Genomic DNA, 20,754 nt, shown 5'->3' with positions numbered 1-20,754 from the left:
TATAATGAACCTATCTATCTATATATATTATAGCCATCAAATTATCTTCAGTAACTAGATAGGTGTTATTAGTTTAAACGTTTAAGACCCATGAAAATATTTTGGTTCACTGAGCACGTCTGCCATATGCACTTAAGGAGATTCTTCACTGAATGGTAATTGTAGTAACTGCTGCCCTACTCTTGTAATATCTTCTATAAAAATAATAATTTGTGCTTCAAATGTCTCTTTCTGTGAGTTGCTCCAAGTACGTTGCAGGAATCCCTTACTTAAATCCATCCTTTGAGATGGAGAGTGGAATAGCTTACTGTGGAGTAGCTCAGAAGGAGGTGGAGAGGAGTCTCAGGAGCTCCTATAATCTGGATCAAAACCCGGTCTTGTTCAGATGACATCCTTCTTAATCACATTAGAATAAGAACTTAGGTGTCCAAGACTATTTCACGTTTGTTGAATTAATAGATTCTCATTAAACTCCTCTGAAATATTAGCAGTATTGTATCAGGTGATTAAAACAAGATTGTGTTCTGTTGCTTCAGACTCTTTGACACTCCATGGACTGTAGCCCACCAGACTCCTCTGTCCATGGGATCTTTTCAGTAAGAATACTGGAGTGAGTTGCCATGCCCTCCTCCAGGAGATCTTCCCAACCCAGGGATCAAACCTGTGTCTCCTGCATTGCAAACAGATTCTTCACCTCTGAGCCACTGGGGTAGTCCAAGACAGGGAAGACTTATTTGGCCCTAAACTGATTATTGGTAAAACCATACCCCATGACTCTTGACTATAAATTTAAGGCTTTGTCTGCTGGATTATATTACTCAGAGAAATGTTTTCCACTTTTAAGAAGTGGCCTTTATACCTCTAGATTACAAAAAATAAATTACCTATACCTCATTATATGAAGCAAGTTAGCTCTTTCAGGAATATCAAGAGACCATTTACACAGCCTGTAAAAGATAGCACTCAATGCTATTTTGCTCCAGGAATGTTTATATGGGTAATATTTGACTCTGGCAACTGCGTTGAAGAAAGAAGAAAAGCCATTTTGGCTAGAGGAAGGACAATTAAAAATCGACACAGCATCTTTCAGGGTGTCATGTTTTGGGGGCATAATTCAATCTTTTGAAACCAATTATGGTTACCCCGAACATCAAGGTTACCTGTGGGCAGGTCACTATAGTCATGTGGGGTGGCAGTACTAGTACAATGTCGCGTTAGAGGCTAATAACCCAGCTTTGCTAACCATCTTAAATCAGGGCCGTGCAATTCAACTGTAACATTCACTTCAACGCACAAACATCACATTGCTCATCTGTGTTGCTATTTTCTTTCCTCCCTGTGTTTTTCCTGCCTCTACTGCTCCTCATGTTCCTAGGTTGAGAAAACATCAGTGCCCACAAATACAACTACATTTCCTCTCAGGTCTTTACTATAAGCATATACTTTCATCAAAAGTAAAGTGAAGGTAGACTGAAAACAAGGCATCGGACATTCTACTTACTACTGGTTCTGTGGCCAGTGTTCATTGAACTCATTCCTATGCATAAGAGCAAGGGTTTGGGATTTTGGCAGACCTGGGATGAATCCCAGCTCAGCTAGTTACTGGTTGCATGACCTTGTTCAGGTCAGTTTCCTTATCCATAAAATGAGGAGGATAATACTTGCCTCATAGCATAATTATAAGGATTAAAGAAAAGTGTGTATGAAGTCTCAAGCTTAGGACCTAGGATAGAGGGTTTTTCAGTAAATACATCTTTCTGTGTGTTTCAAATCATTGTATGCCTGAATATCACCTGCAGTGTGTATGAAAGCTTCATATTCTTTTTTTTTTAATTTTATTTTATTTTTAAACTTTACATAATTGTATTAGTTTTGCCAAATATCAAAATGAATCTGCCGCAGGTATACATGTGTTCCCCATCCTGAACCCTCCTCCCTCCTCCCTCCCCATTCCCTCCCTCTGGGTCGTCCCAGTGCACCAGCCCCAAGCATCCAGTATCGTGCATCAAACCTGGACTGGCAACTCGTTTCATATATGATATTTTACATGTTTCAATGCCATTCTCCCAAATCTTCCCACCCTCTCCCTCTCCCACAGAGTCCATAAGACTGTTCTATACATCAGTGTCTCTTTTGCTGTCTCGTACACAGGGTTATTGTTACCATCTTTCTAAATTCCATATATATGCGTTAGTATACTGTATTGGTGTTTTTCTTTCTGGCTTACTTCACTCTGTATAATAGGCTCCAGTTTCATCCACCTCATTAGAACTGATTCAAATGTATTCTTTTTAATGGCTGAGTAATACTCCATTGTGTATATGTACCACAGCTTTCTTAGCCATTCATCTGCTGATGGACATCTAGGTTGCTTCCATGTCCTGGCTATTATAAACAGTGCTGCGATGAACATTGGGGTACACGTGTCTCTTTCCCTCTTGGTTTCCTCAGTGTGTATGCCCAGCAGTGGGATTGCTGGATCATAAGGCAGTTCTATTTCCAGTTTTTTAAGGAATCTCCACACTGTTCTCCATAGTGGCTGTACTAGTTTGCATTCCCACCAACAGTGTAAGAGGGTTCCCTTTTCTCCACACCCTCTCCAGCATTTATTACTTGTAGACTTTTGGATCGCAGCCATTCTGACTGGTGTGAAATGGTACCTCATAGTGGTTTTGATTTGCATTTCTCTGATAATGAGTGATGTTGAGCATCTTTTCATGTGTTTGTTATCCATCTGTATGTCTCCTTTGGAGAAATGTCTATTTAGTTCTTTGGCCCATTTTTTGATTGGGTCATTTATTTTTCTGGAGTTGAGCTGTAGGAGTTGCTTGTATATTCTCGAGATTAGTTGTTTGTCAGTTGCTTCATTTGCTATTATCTTCTCCCATTCTGAAGGCTGTCTTTTCACCTTGCTAATAGTTTCCTTTGATGTGCAGAAGCTTTTAAGGTTAATTAGGTCCCATTTGTTTATTTTTGCTTTTATTTCCAATATTCTGGGAGGTGGGTCATAGAGGATCCTGCTGTGATGTATGTCAGAGAGTGTTTTGCTTATGTTCTCCTCTAGGAGTTTTATAGTTTCTGGTCTTACATTGAGATCTTTAATCCATTTTGAGTTGATTTTTGTGTATGGTGTTAGAAAGTGTTCTAGTTTCATTCTTTTACAAGTGGTTGACCAGATTTCCCAGCACCACTTGTTAAAGAGATTGCCTTTAATCCATTGTATATTCTTGCCTCCTTTGTCAAAGATAAGGTGTCCATATGTGCGTGGATTTATCTCTGGGCTTTCTATTTTGTTCCATTGATCTATATTTCTTTGTGCCAGTACCATACTGTCTTGAGAACTGTGGCTTTGTAGTAGAGCCTGAAGTCAGGTAGGTTGATTCCTCCAGTTCCATTCTTCTTTTTCAAGATCGCTTTGGCTATTCGAGGTTTTTTGTATTTCCATACAAATTGGGAAATTATTTGTTCTAGCTCTGTGAAGAATGCTGTTGGTAGCTTGATAGGGATTGCATTGAATCTATAGATTGCTTTGGGTAGTATACTCATTTTCACTATATTGATTCTTCCAATCCATGAATATGGTATATTTCTCCATCTGTTAGTGTCCTCTTTGATTTCTTTCACCAGTGTTTTATAGTTTTCTATATATAGGTCTTTAGTTTCTTTAGGTAGATATATTCCTAAGTATTTTATTCTTTCCGTTGCAATGGTGAATGGAATTGTTTCCTTAATTTCTCTTTCTGTTTTCTCATTATTAGTGTATAGAAATGCAAGTGATTTCTGTGTGTTGATTTTATATCCTGCAACTTTACTATAGTCATTGATTAGTTCTAGTAATTTTCTGGTGGAGTCTTTAGGGTTTTCTATGTAGAGGATCATGTCATCTGCAAACAGTGAGAGCTTTACTTCTTCTTTTCCAATTTGGATTCCTTTTATTTCTTTTTCTGCTCTGATTGCTGTGGCCAAAACTTCCAAAACTATGTTGAATAGTAATGGTGAAAGTGGGCACCCTTGTCTTGTTCCTGACTTTAGAGGAAATGCTTTCAATTTTTCACCATTGAGGATAATGTTTGCTGTGGGTTTGTCATATATAGCTTTTATTATGTTGAGGTATGTTCCTTCTATTCCTGCTTTCTGGAGAGTTTTGATCATAAATGGATGTTGAATTTTGTCAAAGGCTTTCTCTGCATCTATGGAGATAATCATATGGTTTTTATTTTTCAATTTGTTAATGTGGTGTATTACATTGATTGATTTGCGGATATTGAAGAATCCTTGCATCCCTGGGATAAAGCCCACTTGGTCATGGTGTATGATCTTTTTAATGTGTTGTTGGATTCTGATTGCTAGAATTTTGTTAAGGATTTTTGCATCTATGTTCATCAGTGATATTGGCCTGTAGTTTTCTTTTTTTGTGGGATCTTTGTCAGGTTTTGGTATTAGGGTGATGGTGGCCTCATAGAATGAGTTTGGAAGTTTACCATCCTCTGCAATTTTCTGGAAGAGTTTGAGCAGGATAGGTGTTAGCTCTTCTCTAAATTTTTGGTAGAATTCAGCTGTGAAGCCATCTGGACCTGGGCTTTTGTTTGCTGGAAGATTTTTGATTACAGTTTCAATTTCCGTGCTTGTGATGGGTCTGTTAAGATTTTCTATTTCTTCCTGATCGAGTATTGGAAAGTTGTACTTTTCTAAGAATTTGTCCATTTCTTCCACGTTGTCCATTTTATTGGCATATAATTGTTGATAGTACTCTCTTATGATCCTTTGTATTTCTGTGTTGTCTGTTGTGATCTCTCCATTTTCATTTCTAATTTTATTGATTTGATTTTTCTCCCTTTGTTTCTTGATGAGTCTGGCTAATGGTTTGTCAATTTTATTTATCCTTTCAAAAAACCAGCTTTTGGTTTTGTTGATTTTTGCTATGATCTCTTTTGTTTCTTTTGCATTTATTTCTGCTCTAAGTTTTAAGATTTCTTTCCTTCTACTAACCCTGGGGTTCTTCATTTCTTCCTTTTCTAGTTGCTTTAGGTATAGAGTTAGGTTATTTATTTGACTTTTTTCTTGTTTCTTGAGGTGTGCCTGTATTGCTATGAACTTTCCCCTTAGGACTGCTTTTACCGTGTCCCACAGGTTTTGGTTGTTGTGTTTTCATTTTCATTCGTTTCTATGCAAATTTTGATTTCTTTTTTTCTTTTTTTTTTATTTTATTTTTAAACTTTACATAACTGTATTAGTTTTGCCAAATATCAAAATGAATCCGCCACAGGTATACATGTGTTCCCCATCCTGAACCCTCCTCCCTCCTCCCTCCCCATTCCATCCCTCTGGGTCGTCCCAGTGCACCAGCCCCAAGCATCCAGTATTGTGCATCGAACCTGGACTGGCAACTCGTTTCATACATGATATTTTACATGTTTCAATGCCATTCTCCCAAATCTTCCCACCCCCTCCCTCTCTCACAGAGTCCATAAGACTGTTCTATACATCAGTGTCTCTTTGCTGTCTCGTACACAGGGTTATTGTTACTATCTTTCTAAATTCCATATATATGCATTAGTATACTGTATTGGTGTTTTTCTTTTTTGATTTCTGCTGTGATTTGTTGGTTATTCAGCAGCGTGTTGTTCAGCCTCCATATGTTGGAATTTTTAATAGTTTTTCTCTTGTAATTGAGATCTAATCTTACTGCATTGTGGTCAGAATGAAAGCTTCATATTCTTATACTCACAGCGTCCCCCTCCAAGGCTTTGAGAGCAGTAAATCTGATTAAAGCCCAGAAACCTACAGTTTCACAGATAGATGATCTGAGGATCATAGTTAGGAAAATCATGCTTCAGGTTCTAAGCAAATGGGCTATATAATGAGTTCTTCAAACTTTTCTGGGTTATGGTCAAATTCCCTCAGTTTTTCAGAGGCAGAAATTATAAGTTTCAGGGGTCAATTCACTAACTGCAAATAGCTAGTAGTAGAAAATTGGGTGTTGTGGAATGTATTCACTTACCACATGTTACTGGTCACCTTCTCTCTGGCAAACCCTCCGCTAGCTGAAGGCAAATCGGGGACAGACAAGGCAGGCAGGAAGGTGGAGCACTCAGCGACCACCTGCCTTTCCTGGGCACCCAGGGCTCCGCTTCCCAGGACAGCTCTTTTTCAGAATCATGATAACTCTGTCAAGTAGGTCTATAGATTCTTTCAAGTCCCCACTTTCTAGGATTTCTACTCTTGCTTCACAACTATGCTGGGTTTTGAGAGAAACTGTTTCAGAGGAAGAAGAGCTGGAAATCTCCGCTTTGTTGGGACCAGACCCCGCATTCTTGGTTAGGACCAGGAATTTACTTGTTTTTATCATCCAATATGGGGCAACAGGTATAACCTCTCACTTCCGAGGTTGCACCTTTAGAGGTGAAGCCTTTTAATGCCTAGAGGCAAGGTCAGGTCTCTAGAAACAAAACAAAAGCTGTTTGAGGGCACGTCTCACAACTGGCTCAGTGGGTGCTATCTCCAGGTCTCATCTCCCTCTTCTATCTTGATTCCAGCCACCCATATGAGTTTCCGGTTGCCACCTTCCCTGTGAGTGCAGGAGTCACTAACCACACTCTCTTTTCTTCCACTTGAGGCAGGGATAGTCCAGCATGTTGACAAGTTGGAAACTATCAGTCTTGGCCTTATTTGACTCTCCAGCCATGTTTTTAGTTTGGTGACCACATACAGTCTGAGGCTCAGCTGCTCTGGGGGGGACAGTCACAAGTGGCCCAGGGTTGTGTTATTGGGTTGTGTCCCATGGAGAGTTGTGCTCAGGCGTCCTTGAGAGATAGCATGGTAAATAGTGAGAGAACTGGGCTAGGGGTCAGTAGTGCTAGCGAAAGCCCCTCTGCTCCAGGCAGCTGCCCCACCTTGGCCAAGTCCCCCATCCTTCTAGAGAATTCCAACTCTTCTTCCAGTCCAGGACTGTTGTCGGGCAGGAGCAGACAGTGTCTGCGTTGAGATCTTTTCTGACACACTTTGACTCAGGTTCCTGAGCCCTTGTCCCCAGTTATAGATTCTCAAAGTCTGTCCTCTTGATCATGACCCTTTGTTTGATGAACCTATGGAACTATCCGCCTCCTTCTTCCAGCTTGCACTGACCTCTCTTCTCTTGGACTTGGTTACTGGGCTGTTTAGTGTCTTGATAGATCATCTGCTCTGTTGCCTGCCTTCCCATCCCACCCAAGCTCTGTCCCACTGGGGTCCAAAATCAGACAAGGCAGAACTGCATTCCTTTCACTGTCTTCCCCTCTGCCTCTCTCTTTCCTCCTTTGTTCCAGAGAAGAGCACCTGCATCCACCCCTCCCCCCACCAATGTGCTTTACCACCTTTTCTTCAGGGCCCCACTGAAAATCAGATAAAGATTCTGAAGGAAAATATGTCAGTACTGACGCTGAATATGAATCTGATCTTCATAATTCTCAGATCTGAGAATAATATGTATTTTCTGAAGAAAGTAGACCATTATCTTAATTATCACCTCTGTAAAATTGCTAGCGGTCAGAGGCCCAGGAAATGACTTTTCTCTGACTATGTGTGATATGCAAATGTAGTGAATTCATGGCTACTGAGACCCCAGCTTTAAAATCAGCTCTTTGTGAATCAAAAGCAGGCAATATTCTGTAAATCCTCCCCAGATAGGGTTTCTTACAGAAATACTGGCAGACTCTGTAATGACTGTGGCTGCTTTGATATGAGGATGTAGTCAATATCTCAGAAAAAAGACTTCAACTTTCTACCTTCAGCAGTATAGAGAGGAGGGGAGGAAGTATTTGATGTTCTCATGTCCGTCTGACTCAGCGACCAAAATGCTTTATAATTTTTTGATTGATTTGTCTGGATAGAGTCTGTTCCCTGTAGAACTCATAGATCTCCATTTACATAGGAGAGAAAATTGTAGTTATATCCCCACGGCTGCTTGAAATTCCATTATTGATGTGATGAGCTCTTTGTTCCCCATTTTGATACAGAGAAGATATTGACTGAGGAAAATGCATGAAATATATCTTTCTCCACTAATAACCGAGAAGTGGTAGTGGTGATGTTTGTTAATTCAAGATTTGTTTTGCTTTGCCAAATGGATTTGCCATTAATTTCACTCAGGCCATGCAAAACTGTCCATCAGCAATATGCAGAAATAGAGGTAAGATTGTCGAGTGGTTGCTAGAATTTGTCTTGATGCTACTTGATGCAGATTTGAGAGAGAGAGAAAGCAAAAGCAATACATTGTGCTGGGAGCTGGAGCCATTGGCGGGGAAGGGTGCTCTGAGCTGACCCTTTCCTCTCTGAGCCCAGCCTGCTGACCCTCAACTTCCCCTTCAGTTCCCGCACCCAACTAGTCAGCAAAACCATGCACAGGTGATCTTGATTTGAAGAGAGAAAGAAATTGGGTTTTGAAGTCTCAGAGCTGAGATACTTGTGCAGTAAACTCTAAGAGGCATTTCATTTTTAACTAGCTTCATGTCTCCCTTGGTTTCACAACAACTCAAAGAAAATACTTCAGGAAGAAAGCAGAGCTGCTGGAAATTATGGGCAGTACCTGTCGACTGAATGAACTTGACACGGCTTTTTTCCTATTGTTTTGACAGGATTGTGTTTCGCTTTATGCAGCTGGTGTATGCTCTGCCTAACTGTGATGTTCCTGTCTTTCCCTGGCCCAACCAAGGGCTGCTTTATAAGATCACTTTGTCACCAATACTACACATTTTGGCACTTTGTGTGGCCTCGTATTGCTGTTTCATGTTTAATATCTTCACAGGATTTAATGTTTTTTACTATAGAAAGACTGTATTCTACTAAAGGGAGATTATTTGACTTTGGTTTTAGACTATAAGCTGCAGTCAGCTGTGAAGAAGTTGGGAACCAAATTTGCAGACCACCTCCAGCTAAGTGGATAGAATCGTGTGGTAGACACTGGGTCATGGCCCTATTCCTGGCTTTATAGTGTGCTTTCTTTTTCTTCCTCTCCTTTCTCCTTGTCTGTCTCTTCTAAACCTCTTTCAATCCTTTTAGGGATTAGGCCGAGTATAAATAACCTTCTATACGCTAAGCCAGAGGTCAACACAGGTGCTTGCAGCCTCCAGGCAGGTAATGAAATGACTCGGCCCAGGGTAAAGGGCATGGCCTGTCTCCTCACAGCACCGGGCAGCAGTGGCCACACTGGAAGGAGGCCTTGTTGTTGCCAAGTTTTTAGATTTTTCCAAACAAGTCAGATAGAATCTTAAGTAAACTCTACAGTTTTTAAACATAGCAATTCATGTGTGTGTATGTGTTATATATATATATATTCCTAGGTGCACCCCCGCCCCCCACTCCCCGCCCCAGTGTTCAGCTGTCATAGTGCACCACTGGTTTGCACTGTCTGCTTTAGAATTTTATTTGGTAGCTACCCAGTTGTAATAGGATTGACTGTCCTACTGTGGCTCTCTGCGTATAAAGCCATGCATATCTGGTCACTTGCCAAGTGCTGTTTGCTGATCAGCAAAAGCTGTTGAAGGATTCTGAAAGAATAGAAAAAAGGAAAGCTAATTGCTTAGTCCCATAAAGACCATGGACTGTCACATTCACTATGAATATACCTGACACAAAATCCTGGACCTTGCTAATGAGTGCTGTCTTCTCTCCCAGACTCTAACTGCTCTAGAATATATGTGTGTCTGAAGCCCAGTGAGGCGTTCAGTTAGAGTCGTAGCCGTCTTGCCAGTGTGGGAATCCCTCTGAGGCTTTATCATTCTAGATAAGGGATTTATCTAGATAAGGGGGCATTTACAGCAGTGCTCTCCAAATGCTGGCTCCTAAGAAAATGTCTCTGACCTATACTGACACTGTGAGAAAAAGCAAGTATTGCATGAAGTTAAAATTATTAAACTTATTTTGACATTATGTACTTGTTATTTCCCCCAAATGTGCCAAAACACCCTGAAGAGTGCCTTTGCTCAACATAATGAAAAATTGACAACCTTAGAACAGTTCCTCCCTCCCCTCTTTCTTTCTAGATTGTGTTGGTCTCTGAAATGGAAAAGTCTTTGACCAGACTTGCGCAAAGCCTTTAGCTGATGGAAGGTGCAGAGAGGAGGGGAGAGGGGCAGGGAACTCCAGCACAGGAAGATGACATCCATTCTTAGTGAAAGTGATCGCATTTGTGAGGGGGGCCTGTCCTCATTCAGTCCACACTTGGAAGAAATTTACCTGAAAGCTGTTGCAAGCAGGTCAGGGTTTTGTTTTCTTGTTGGCGGAGGTGGGGAGGGGGGCTGCTGGTGATATTGACCTTTTCTAGTTTTGGAAGGAGAATGTATGACTCTTGAGAAACAAAAGAGCTTATTGTCAGCATGTTTGAATTCAGCAAACACACCTGGAATGGCCCCATCCAAGGATGATGGGCTCAAAGAACATGGATGATACCATGTAACGTTGACCAATTTCATGTGAGAGTTGCCGAGCCTGCTTTTTGGAATTGGCTGCCATGTTTGTTTTATAAATTGTTCCTCATATCAATTCTTTAATTGATGGCTGTGGAAGAGAAGTCTCCCTCTTGTTTATACTCATGTCTCCGTAGGGACATAAGGATCGGCCTGCTTATTAAATAAAAGTATCCCTAGTCCTTGTTGACTTGGCAAGTTACTTTCTTGCTGAAAATTTTGCAAGCTGTAGAGTGGGTGTAAGGTGGTTTGCTATAATGGAAAAGGTTAGAAAAGAGGATCCTATGTCCATTTTTAAAAACATTACTCATTTGTCTGCACCAGGTCTTAGTTGAGGCATGTGGGATCTTCAGTTGCACAATGTGAACACTTATCTGCAGCATGTGGGATATAGTTCCCTGACTGGGGATTGAACCTTGGACTGCTGCATTGAGAACACGGAGTCTTAGCCACTGGACTTCCCTATCTCCATTTTGAAGTGATACTTAAGTAATGTCACTTCTTAGAACCAGAAGAACTTATTCTTGGACTGAGAGAAATTATTCATAGATTCAAAATTATTCACAGTAATTTATTGAGGACCCCTTTTATCCCAGGATCTATTCCAGGCACCGGAGCTATAAGCAGTCACTAGATAAAACAGACCCAAAGGCCTGTCCTCAATGATCTTATGCTCCAGTGGGACAGAAGAGACAAAATCAAAACAAAATCAAATTTACAACACAGGAGTACTATTACATAGTGTGTAAAGAGGAGACAATTCTATGTGGAAAATAGAGCCAGTTCAGGGTGATTAGAAGCATGGGAAAAGCGACTGCTACTGTTTTAACAGAGTGGTCAAAGCAGATGCACCTGACTAGGAGACATGGAGTGGCAATTTTATTTATGCTTTAATAAGATTGCTTCTAGTGAGAACAGACTGCAGAAAAGCTAGGATGGAAGCATGGGGACCCATTAGGAGGTCAATGCAATAATCCTGGTGAGAGAGGCTGGTGACTTGGAGTAGGTGGCAGCAATGGAGGGGTAAGAAGCAGTCAGATTCATACATTTATATGATTGGATACATTTGTGAAATATGGAGGGACTTTAAGGATTGTTTAGACCTAATCTGAAGCCAAATAGGGAACAGAAGTGACTGAAACTAGCTGCATGACAAAAGAGCTTTTTAGAAACAGAGTGCTATGCCCTGTTACATTAAAATTTAAAACATCATGTGAACTGAACTAAATATATTTGCATAATTGGGCTGTGAACTTCCAAACTGCATCCTGTAATAGTCAAGCCCTTCATTTTACAGATGAGTGATTCAAGGTCCCAGGAACTCCATTGACTTGTCCAAGGTCATTAGAGGCAGAATCAGGAATGGAACCTCAGGCTTCTTTGTTTCTAGTCTAATGTTCTTTCATTACCTCTGTACTTGAACCATGAAAAGCTTTTCCACCTTCATGTCACTCTCTGAGTAAGCGCCAATGGAGTAGAATTCTTCCCCACCCCCCCACCCCCCGCACCCCTCCCCCCGACTGAGGCAGCATGATGTGTTCATTTTACTGTTCATTTCATCTCTATCATCAAGTGTCATCTTCTTAAACCTGCAAACCCTCTCCTGTCCCAGCTCCCTACAGAACTCCTTTGGGACCGACTGTGTGTGCCCTAAGGATTGTGAGTGTTGAGAGTACAGGGGTAACTAAGATGCTCACTAGTTTGGTGGACAGTGTGGTGAGGTAAAGAATAACAGAGAGAATCTATACAGAATGGGCACAGAAGGCTGTACTTTGTTTTGAGCAGCTTGGTGGATGTGTCAATGTTTACAAAACAGATAAAAGAGATTATTGTGGGGAGAAGAGAGGCCATTTATAAAAGTGTTCAAAGGTTCACTTACAGTCCTTTCAGTGATGTGAGATTTGTTGCATTTATAAACTTAAAAAATTATAATCTCTTCTCTTATAAAAGAAATACATCCTGGTATATGGAATAATTTAATATATTTCATAAAGTAGGCATTGTTAGGGGAAAAACGTTGAGAAAATTAGATATCTGGGGAAGTATCAAGTTATATTTTCATCTCATATTGTAGACAGAAATAAAAACCTCCAAGGATTAGAATATAAATGAAAAAAATCATAAAAAACTCTAAGGAAACTTAATGGGTATTTATTTGATCTCAGAATGTAGAAGGATTTTGACTACAAGGAAAAGTAGAAAAAACAGCGTTTATTACATAAAAATTAAAACACAACCAGAAAAATATTCATAATACATATTTAAATAAAAGTTAATAACCTTAATGTAAAAAGTTTATGTGCTAAGTCGCTTTAGTCATGTCCAGCTCTTTGTGATCCTATGTATTATAGCCCGTCAGGCTCCTCTGTCTATGGGATTTTCCAGCCAAGAATACAGGGGTGGGTTGCCATCTCCTCCTCCAGGGGATCTTCCCCACCCAGGGATCGAACCCATGTCTCCTGTGTCTCCTGCATTGCAGGAGAATTCTTCAATGGCTAAGCCAAAGTTTATGCGTATCTTGAAGGAGAAAACCCACACATTAATAGATAATTAAGAGGAATAACTCCAAATTCACTAAAGAGGAAATCTAAATGGCAAATAAATGTACAGGAAAAGCTTTCGCCTTCCTAGTATTCAAAGAAGATGAAAACGCCTCTGATGTCATTTTCTGTTTGTCAAGTTGGTAAAGGCAAAATACAAGTTTTAATGCTTAAAGCTAGTATAGACCCATTTGTATATTCCTGATAGAAATATTTCCTGCTATATCAGTCTGGAAAGCAATAGGAAACATGCATTCAGAGCCTTAAGATATTAATATTCATTGACTCATTAATATTACTTTTATTCTTAAAAAGAAAAAGCTAAAATTTGAGCAAAAGATTTACATCACAACCATATTTATAATAGGGAACAGTTGGAAACAATTTAAATATCTGCTCAAGATGTGTTTTTGCTATACCACACATGCTCTGTCGCTAAGTCATGTCCAATGCTTTGAGACCCTGTGGACTGTAGCCTGCCAGGCTTCTCTGTCCATGGAATTCTCCAGGCAAGAATACAGGAATGGGTAGCCTTCCCTCCTCCAGGGAATCTTCCCTGACCAAGAATTGAACCTGTATTTCCTGCATATCCTGCATTGGCAGGTGGATTCTTTACCACTTTGCCTGGGATGGTGGAATGCTATTTCTGGAAGTTTACCTCACCACATACAGTCCTTATGCCACTCTTGTGGTTTATATCTTATGGAGGTCTATTGTTAAGTGTCTCTGGCCGTTTCCAAAGCCAGTGGCACCTCACTGCTTGATTCAGTGGGAACATGTTATATGGCTCAGAGATGAGAGTCTCATTTATCACAGAAACTTTGGAACATAAAACTGAAGGAAAGAAAAAGACCAGTCATAATCATGACTTCCAAAGTCAGACATATTTTGGTATTTTTCTTTTTTTAATCTTTGTAAAATGTATTCATAGTTAGAGGGAATTTTACTTAACTGTCATCTGTCAATAATGAACAACTCCTTTAGACTATGCATAGATTATATATGTGTGTACTTGTGGATTACATATATATTTATGTATATATGTGAGCAAGTCTCATTCTAATTCTCTAAATATAGACTCTGAACCTATTCCAATTTATATTAATTTTTTAAAGTTTTTATAAAGATTATAATTTACCCGCAGCCTTTTAAAAACACAACCTGCTGTGCAAAGTGAAGTTGGAGGACCCAGCTGTGAAATCGGTCTCTGTAAGTCTTTTAACCACTCAGTGGCCTGGAGCAAGCATGGGGCGGGCTTTCATGAGTTTGCCCTCAGCTCTCCCAACCTCCAGTAATACAGCCTTATCTCTGATCAGCCTCTTCTCCCATTACTCATTATTTCATGTCAGGAATCCCCAAGCAAGCAATTCAAGGACCTTGAGTGGAGCATGAGTTAAAGCTATTTCTGTGGCCCATATTTCTTCAATCAATAAAAGATTGCCAGCAGTTCTATAGTCAGAACTTAATAAATTCTAATTTTATTCTGATATTATTTTTAAAATGCTAGTCTCAGTCCTCCTTGTCTGATTTCTAATCTATGAGCAAACAGTAAATGCAAACATAAGCAGTTTAAGGAGTGCTTGCACGGTAAGTTGCTTCAGTCGTGTGCAACTCTTTGCGACCCTAGGGACTGTAGCCCACCAGGCTCCTCTGTCCATGGGATTCTCCAGGCAAGAATACTGGAGCAGGTTGCCATGCCCTCCTCCAGGAGATCTTCCCAACCCAGGAATCGAGCTTGCGTCCCTTCTGTGTACTGCATTGGCAGGTAGCTTCTTTACCACTAAGCCACCTGGGAAGACCCTTAATTTAAGGGGACAGGTTTGGAATTGGGATGCTATTGCAGGATGCTCTCTTACTGTTTTCTTGGCAAAGTTGTGTGATTCAACAATTACTGGTAGAGACTTTCATCAACAGTTTGTTACTATGACAGCTGCTGCTGCTGCTGCTAAGTCACATCAGTCGTGTCCGACTCTGTGCGACCCCATAGACGGCAGCCCACCAGGCTCCCCCGTCCTTGGGATTCTCCAGGCAAGAGTACTGGAGTGGGTTGCCATTTCCTTTTCCAATGCATGGAAGTGGAAAGTGAAAGTGAAGTCGCTCAGTCATGTCCGACTCCTAGCGATCCCACGGACTGCAGCCTACCAGGCTCCTCCGTCCACGGGATTTTCCAGGCAAGAGTACTGGAGTGGGGTGCCATCGCCTTCTCCGTACTATGACAGCAGAAGCACTCAAATCCAGAGGATGTTGAGCTTCATCTTGTGTTGAATTCAAACCTGACTAAAAGCCATCGCTTCACTAGGAGATGGAAAAATGTCACTCTTTAAGACTGCATTAAGTGTGGTCTAGAGTTCTGCTTTATATACTGAGTGAGAGAATAATGACATGGCATCCTGGCAGACAGACTGACCTCCTGTCCATATGGAGACAGTGTTTTTCCAAAATCTGTTTGGTGCAGTTATAGTTTCTCGGCTTGTGGTAGATGTCCCTCTGGAAAAGTTCATTGCTCAAATGAGTTTAGAGAAAGATTCACTGCAGGGCTTTAAAATTCTAGGATGCATTATGAATCAATATGAACAGGTTGCAACATACAGCATTTCCTAAACCTATATGAACATGAACCCTTTGTTCATGAGAGAGAGTAGTGTTTTCTAAAGCTTACTTTGGGAAATTCTATCTCGGGGCCTTGCAGGTGCGCAGATTTGAATCTTGGTCTACAAACTCAGACATGTAAGGATTAATATTTTTATTTTTAGAAATATTAATTTGTAATTTTAAAGCCTACTACCTTAAAAATCAGAATTTTAATTTAAAAAATGTGTCCCCCTACCTATTAGTGCTGTGTCAAAGGTCTTGCTCATTTGTCTACCCTTGAGCGGTTTTCTCTTGTCCTAGGCAGCTGTCTAAGGAGGCCTTAAAAATTGCTGTGAAAAGAAGGGAGTGAAAAGCAAAGGAGAAAAGGAAAGATATACCCATATGAATGCAGAGTTGCAAAGAGTAGCAAGGAAAGATAAGAAAGACTTCCTCAGCGATCAATGCAAAGAAATAGAAGAAAACAATAGAATGGGAAAGACTAGAGATCTCTTCCAGAAAATTAGAGATACCAAGGGAACATTTGATGCAAAGATGGGCTCAGTAAAGGACAGAAATGGTAGGGACTTAACAGAAACAGAAGATATTAAGAAGAGGTGGCAAGAACACACAGAAGAACTGTACAAAAAAGATCTTCACGACCCAGATTATCATGATGGTGTGATCACTCACCTAGAGCCAAACATTCTGGAATGTGAAGTCAAGTGGGCCTTAGGAAGCATCACTACAAACAAAACTAGTGGGGGTGGTGAAATTCCAGTTGAGCTTTTTCAAATCCTGAAAGATGATGCTGTTAAAGTGCTGCACTCAATATGTCAGCAAATTTGGAAAACTCAGCAGTGGCCACAGGACTGGAAAAGGTCAGTTTTCATTCCAATCCCAAAGAAAGGCAATGCCAAAGAATGCTCAAACTACCGCACAGTTGCACTCATCTCACAGGCTAGTAAAGTAATGCTCAAAATTCTCCAAGCCAGGCTTCAGCAGTATGTGAACTGTGAACTTCCAGATGTTCAAGCTGGTTTTAGAAAAGGCAGAGGAACCAGAGATCAAATTGCCAACATCTGCTGGATCATTGAAAAAGCAAGAGAGCTCAAGAAAAACATCTATTTCTGCTTTACTGACTATGCCAAAGCCTTTGACCATATGGATCACAATAAACTGTGGAAAATTCTTAAAGAGATAAGAATACCAGACCACCTGACCTGCCTCTTGAGAAACCTATATGCAGGTCAGGAAGCAACAGTTAGAACTGGACATGAAACAATAGACTGGTTCCAAATAGGAAAAGGAGTACATCAAGGCTGTATATTGGCACCCTGCTTATTTAATTTATATGCAGAGTACATCATGAGAAACGCTGGGCTGGAAGAAGCACAAGCTGGAATCAAGATTGCCGGGAGAAATATCAATAACCTCAGATATGCGGATGACACCACCCTTACGGCAGAAAGTGAAGAAGAATTAAAGAGCCTCTTGATGAAAGTGAAAGAGGAGTGTGAAAAAGTTGGCTTAGAGCTCAACATTCAGAAAACTAAGATCATGGCATCCAGTCCCATCACTTCATGGCAAATAGATGGGGAAACAGTGGAAACAGTGCCTGACTATATTTTTCTGGGCTCCAAAATCACTGCAGATGGTGATTGCAGCCATGAAATTAAAAGACGCTTACTCATTGGAAGGAAAATTATGACCAACCTAGACAGCATATTAAAAAGCAGAGACATTATTTTGTCAACAAAGGTCCATCTAGTCAAGGCTATGGTTTTTCCAGTGGTCATGTATGGATGTGAGAGTTGGACTGTGAAGAAAGCTGAGTGCTGAAGAATTGATGCTTTTGAACTGTGGTGTTGGAGAAGACTCTTGAGAGTCCCTTGGATTGCAAGGAGATCCACCCAGTCCATCCTAAAGGAGATCAGTCCTGGGTGTTCTTTGGAAGGACTGATGTTGAAGCTGAAACTCCAATACTTTGGCCACCTGATGGGAAGAGCTGACTCATTTGAAAAGACCCTGATGCTGGGAAAGATTGAGGGCAGGAGGATAAAGGGACGACAAGAGGATGAGATGGTTGGATGGCATCACCGACTCAATGGACATGGGTTTGGGTGGACTCCCGGAGTTGGTGATGGACAGGGAGGCCTGGTGTGTGCAATTCATGGGGTCACAAAGAGTCGAACAATACTGAGCAACTGAACTGAACTGTAATGATCTCGAGGTCTTTCCTGGACAGTAGTTACAAATAGGGATGTAAATCTTTCTCCTCTTCTGCTCTCTCTCTTTACTCTAATTGTGTTTTCCTCCTTATTCCTTTTTTTTTTTTTAATTTAAACATGATTGATTTACAATATTGTGTGTTTCAGGTGTATAGCAAAGTGAATCAGTTATACATGTATGTATTTCTTCATATTATTTTCCATTATAGGTTAGTACAAGATATTGGATATAGTTTCCTGTGTTATACAGTAAATCCTTGTTGCTTTCTTATTTTATATACAGTTGTTTGCATATGTTAATCCCATACTTCTGATTTATGTTTCCCCTCCTTGCCTTTCCCCTTTGGTAACCATAAATTTGTTTTCTGTGTTTGTAAGTCTGCTTTTGTGTATCTTCCATTAAGTTCTGTGGTTTATTTTTTCCTTAATTGATGGTTTCTCAGTATTTAATAAAATTACCCCTCCATCACTTACATATTTAAAAAAAACAGGGGGGTATATTGAGTTATATGTCTGGATGGTTCACTGATAATGGACCAGGATTGGTTTGATTCAGCAGTTAAATAATATCATCAAGGCACCAGTTTCATTCTTCCTTTTGAGCCTAAGATGTATTTCTTTGTCGGGAGGAAAATGGCTAAAGTGATTCCAGGCTTTATGCTTACATACCATATCTTTCAGAAGTAGAGACAGTTGACTTTGGGTAGCTTCTGAGAATATAAAAAATCCTTCTTTCACAATGAGTGGTTTCCCTGGTGGTGCAGGGGTAAAGAATCTGCCTGCCAGTGCAGGGGGACACAAAAGACGTGGGTTCCATCCTTGGGTCAGGAAGATCCTCTCAAGGAGGAAATGGCAACCCACTCCAGTATTCTTGCCTGAAAAATCTCATGGACAGAGGAGCCTGGCAGGCTACAGTTATGGAGTTGCTAAGAGTTGGATGCAGCTGAGCACAAGACAAAACTCTCCTGTAATAATGCCCATCAAACCTCTCAAAACATCATATTGGTCTTCATTGGATACCATAAGTCCATTAACATCATTTTATAACTTTAAAATATATATATACCATATGAGATACATGGAGAATGGTGGTTTAGTTGCTAGGTCGTGTCTGACTCTTTGCCATTTCTGTGGACTGTAACCTATCAGGCTCTTCTGTTCTATGGGATTCTGAAAGCAGAAATACTGGAGTGGGTTGACCTTTCTGTCTCTATGGAAAATAATATAATGCAAACTCTCATCTAGTTTAAGAAATAGAGTATTACCAGTTCTGTTGGAGGCCCCTTCTAGACCTCCCTAGGTGTGCCTCTAACATTCACCAACGGAGCTAAGGTTTCTTTGTGTTTTTAATATCTTGCTTTGTAACATAACTCTAGTCCATAGATATATATTCCTAAATAACATATTGTTTAATGTGTAATTTTGAATTTTTTATTAATGATATAATTTATGTATATTCTTCTGCAACTTGCTTTTTTCATTCTGCATGGTTTGTGAGGTTTGCCTTTGTTGATGGACATTTTTGCTGTGATGTAGCATTTCATTGTGTAATTAAACCACAGTTTATTCATCTGTCTACCCTTGAGGAACCTTTTTTTTGTTTGTTTCAGTTGAAGCCTATCATGAATAATGCTTCCATGCAGCTCTCTTGTACATTTTGGTGCCTGCATGGAAGGACTTCCCAAAATATACATATGTATAGTTAAGAATGACATTGCTGAATGAGATCAGGCACAATTTTTAATGTTACTAGATAATGCAAAATTGTTTTCCAAAAAGGATGAAAATGATTTTCAATATGCATATAATAGCAGAAATTCTGTTGTTTCACATATTTTTTTCCATACTTGGTTTTGTCAGAATTTTGAATAGTCACCAAATTGGCCTGTGAAGATTACATTTTGTGGTTCAGTGTGCTTTTTTGACAAATTAATTGCGTTGAGAAGATTTTCATTTGCTTATTGGTAGTTTTATTTCCTCTTTTCTGAAATATCTTTTCACATCTTACCTATTTTGCTATTGTGTTGTTTCATTCTTCTAAATTGATTTGTAGAAGTTCTTATAGATTCTGCTTATAAATCAAGTGTCAGTTATTTATGTTGCAGTTTCTGCCCTCATTTTGTGATTTATAGTTTCATTTTTTGTATTTTTTAAAGTAATGTCTGTTAATAAATTTTAAAAATTAAGATGATTAAATATATCAAACTGTTCCTTATGGTTTTATAGGTTAGTGTCTTATTATTAAAATTATTTTCTCCCAAATTACTTCCTAATCCAGCTTCATGATACACACACACACACACATACTCATAAATACTGCAGCTTTAATTGATCTTGCATGAAAAAGGAGCACTATTCCATTAATTTTTTGAATATGATTGTTATATGGTCTCAGCACCACTTATTTTCCCCAATGATCTGCAATGACTTCATTGTTATCTACCAAGTTTCCATATGTGTGTGGATTCATTTCTGGGCTGTTGTGTGCCATTATCTGAGTGTCTGTGTCACTATCATAATGTCATTGGCTTTTATGCCATTATACTACTACTGCTAAGTCCCTTCAGTCGTGTCCAACTCTGTGCAACCTCATAGACGGCAGCCCACCAGGCTCCCCCGTCCCTGGGATTCTCCAGGCAAGAACACTGGAGTGGGCTGCCATTTCCTTGTCCAATGCAGGAAAGTGAAAAGTGAAAGTGAAGTCATTGAGTCATGTCCGACCCTCAGCGACCCCATGGACTGCAGCCTTCCAGGCTCCTCCGTCCATGGGATTTTCCAGGCAAGAGTACTGGAGTGGGGTGCCATTGCCTTCTCTGTTATGCCATTATAGTAAGCTTTAAATCTGATTAGGCACTACCTTCCCACCTTCTATACCTTTTTCTTCGGGAGTGCCTTGGTCATTCTTGGCTTTTTGCTCTTCTGCATGTTTTATTATTGGCATGGAAGTTTCCAATATTTTTATTGAATTACATT

At 40.0% G+C, this 20,754-nt stretch overlaps 1 protein-coding gene across 1 annotated transcript in view; it reads left to right on the top strand.

Moving 5' to 3' along the window:
* ST6GALNAC3 (ST6 N-acetylgalactosaminide alpha-2,6-sialyltransferase 3) overlaps nucleotides 1–20,754 on the top strand; it is a 610,381-nt gene that overhangs the window by 180,490 nt on the left and 409,137 nt on the right. The gene's annotated exons all lie outside the window — the stretch shown is intronic.

Source organism: Bubalus bubalis, chromosome 6 (assembly GCF_019923935.1).
Source record: "Bubalus bubalis isolate 160015118507 breed Murrah chromosome 6, NDDB_SH_1, whole genome shotgun sequence".
NCBI classification, from domain to species: domain Eukaryota; kingdom Metazoa; phylum Chordata; class Mammalia; order Artiodactyla; family Bovidae; genus Bubalus; species Bubalus bubalis.
This window is presented reverse-complemented; position numbering and strand designations above follow the sequence as displayed.